The sequence below is a fragment of the Arachis ipaensis genome, chromosome B02 (genome assembly GCF_000816755.2).
Source record: "Arachis ipaensis cultivar K30076 chromosome B02, Araip1.1, whole genome shotgun sequence".
NCBI classification, from domain to species: domain Eukaryota; kingdom Viridiplantae; phylum Streptophyta; class Magnoliopsida; order Fabales; family Fabaceae; genus Arachis; species Arachis ipaensis.
This window is the reverse complement of record NC_029786.2, coordinates 30,855,107-30,858,790: the sequence shown is the minus strand read 5'-3', so window position 1 is coordinate 30,858,790 and position 3,684 is coordinate 30,855,107.

Here is a 3,684-nt window from a genome sequence, read left to right as displayed (position 1 = left end):
CATATTTTCACTGACCCCCATTTCTGATCTTACCCATTCTCTTTAATTTCTGTTATTTACTCTTATGAGCAATTCCCCCATTCCCATTTACAATTCTGAAATTTACTTTCAGTCATTTACTTTCAGGTCTTTAATTCTAGCATTTACTTTTTCTGCCTTTTACTTTCCCGCCATTTTCATTTCTGCAATTCTCAACTCAAATTCTGATTCGCTCAACTAAAACATTCCTCTAATTACAGTTGGTTGATCAATCAATCCTTGTGGGATTCGACCTCACTCTATTGTGAGTTTTTACTTGACGACAAATTCGGTATACTTGCCGAAGGAAATTTGTTATGAGACAAGTTTTCCGTGCATCAAGTTTATGGCGCCGTTGCCGGGGATTGATTGTGCATCAACAATGATTAAATTGGAGGATAACTAGATTGGGCATTTTATTTTTTGTTTGATTTAATTTTCTGTTTGAGTCATTTACTTTCTGTTTTAGTTAATTTCTTCCCTTCCCCCTACTTTTTCTTTGTTATTCACCATTCATTTCACTAACCCACTAACTGTTAGATATATTGCATCACTCACACTAACAGTAATTCTGAATGATATACTTTCTGCACCTATTCTCTTTGCTTGTACTTATTGGTTGTATGATAGGGAGAAGAAGCGGGGCTTCAACTTCCTTTGATTCTGAACCTGAGAGAACCTTCCTTAGACTAAGGAGGGAGGCAAGAGAAAAACGTGTAGTTGGTGCTGAAGAAGAGGAGGAACACTTTGAGGAATACTTTGAACCAAACATGGAAGAAAATATAGAAAACCATCATGAAGAAGAGACTCACAACCATGGTGGAAGGGTCGAGCAAATCATGCTGGGGAGGATAGAAGAGTTCTAGGCTCTTACATCAATTCAAACCCGGGAAACTGTGGAAGTAGCATTCAAAAGCCAATCATCCATGCCAACAATTTTGAACTAAAACCACAGCTCATCACCCTTGTTCAGAACAACTGTTCGTTCGGAGGAAGTGTCCAAGAAGACCCCAATCAACATCTAACTACCTTCCTGAGAATATGTGACACAGTGAAGTCTAATGGTGTTTATCCTGACGCCTATAGACTGCTCTTATTTCCATTCTCACTCAAGGAAAAGGCAGCCAAGTGGCTGGAGTCTTTCCCAAAGGAGAGCTTAACAACTTGGGAAGATGTGGTGAACAAATTCTTAGCAAGATTTTACCCTCCTCAACGAATCAATAGGCTGAGAGCTGAGGTCCAAACTTTCAGGCAACAAGATGGTGAGACTCTATATGAAGCATGGGAGAGCTTTAAAGACCTAACAAGGAGGTGCCCACCCGATATGTTCAATCTATGCTTCCGAAAGAGGGAACACAAGAGGAGTAATGGAGCTAAACAATGTAGATGCTCTGCTGGCCCAAAACAAGCTCATTACCCAGCAGCTGGCTGACCTCACCAAGAAGATGGAGAGAAACCAAGTAGCAGCAATCTCTACTTCATTAACAACCCAAGAAGGAGTGAATGAAGAAGCAGAGGGTAGTCAGGAGCAAGCCAACTACATTGGGAATTCACCTAGGCAAAACCATGATCCATACTCCAAGACCTACAACCCTGGATGGAGGAATCACCCAAACTTTGGGTGGGAAAATCAACAAGACCAAAGCCTCGATCAAAGACGCCAAAATCCCAACAATGCATCCCACCAACACTTCACATCTAGACCATATCAACACCCCCATAACAATACCTCTCCACATCCATATCAAAACCAAAATAACTCACCTCATCCTTCCACCTCTAACCCCGATCTACAATCATTTGACGACAGACTCTCAAGGATTGAGAATCTACTTGAAAGCATAAGCAAGGAGATTCAAGACAACAAGGTGTTCAAGGAGGAAGTGCGAGCCAATTTCAAGAACCAAGGAGACACAATCAAGAGGTTGGAATCTCAAGTAGGGTATCTCTCTGAGCAGATTCCCAAACCCACAGATGGATTTCTAGGTGACACAGAGAAGAATCCGAGAGGTGAAACAAAGAAAGTAAGATGGGAAGATTGCAAGATGGTCACTATAAGTGATAAGGAGATTGAGGACAAGCCAAGCAAGCTGTCAGAACAACCTGAAGATACCTCAGTAGAGGAGGGGGAAAAAGATTACCAAGAACCAGAAATCTCAAAACAGGAGCTGCTGAGACTCTATGCACCTTTTCTCCAGCTATTCAATGGTGCTGTGGAAAAGAGAATATACTCAAGATTTCTTGACTTGTTTGCATCTCTGCATGTGAACATACCGTTCATCAAGACTATCCAACAAATGCCTGCATACATCAAGTATATGAAGGAGCTGCTTCCCAGAAAAAGCTCACTCAAGGGAGGCCAAACTATAGTGATGAACAAGGAGTGCAGTGCCCTTATTCAACCGCAGTTGCCTACAAAAAGAAAAGATCCAAGGAGTTTTCATGTCCCCTGTGCCATAGGAGAAATAATGTTTGATAGAGCACTCTGCGATTTGGGAGCAAGCATCAACTTAATGCCCTTATCCCTGGTGAAGAGGCTGCAGATCAATGAGATAATGCCCATAGATGTAGTCATCAGGCTGGCTGACAAAACTCAAAAACAAGCAATAGGGGTGGTGGAAAATGTATTGTTAAAGGTTGGGAAATACTTTCTTCCCACAGACTTTGTCATCTTGGACATGGAAGAGAGTAACACTCACCCAATCATATTGGGAAGACTATTCCTAGCTACAGCCAGAGCACTCATAGATGTGGAGCGAGGGGAGCTAATATTGAGGATCCATGATGAACGACTCAGCTTTAATGTCTTCAAACTCTCACAAGAAGCAGACCAAGAAAACAAAGAACCAAGCAAAGATCATAATGAAATGCTGACAGAGGAAGCAAGCACTGAAGCACAACCAGCCTATCTGGGAAAGCCCTTGGTTGATGAACAAGGAAATAAGCAGTTGTCACAACTCAAGGAAAAGCTGGAGGAACCTAAACCACCAGAGACATGTGAAGACAACAACAAAATCCCCTTAGAAGAAGAAGTCACCAAGAGCAAGGTAACATCAAAAGGGATAAAGAAGAAGGTACCAAGGGGGTGGAGGAACAAGAAGATCCCTACGGAAGACTTCTCTCTAGGAGATAAAGTGATCTCAGCTTACTTCGCAGATATCCCCCCTAATCTCCCCACTGTACCATCTCAGTTACCTAAGGTCTTCACTATCAACAGAGTTCTCTCCTTGGAACATGTAGAGATCATTGATACAACCAATGGATATAAGTCCAAGGCAAGAGGGGAGGACTTGAAGCATTATCAACCTCCCTGATGAAGGAGAAACGTCAAGCTAGTGACGCTAAAGAAGTGCTTCATGGGAGACAACCCATGTTTTATGAGCTTTTATTAGTGAATAAGTCAATATTCATGAATTCCAACCCAAACTTGACAAACACTTGGTGAAATCCTTATACTGTAGTATATAGTGAAGAACAAGTTTGGTGTTCAAAGCGTGCCAAGAAAGCATGAACACAACTGAGAACATGCTAGTCTTGGAGCTTTGAACAGAACTTTTCATCACAGTGCTCCAAACTAAGTTTGGTGTCACCCCATGGTGCCACAAATTTGCATATAAGGATACACAAGTAGTTAGTTAGTTGGAGTTCATAAATAAACAAATCCTT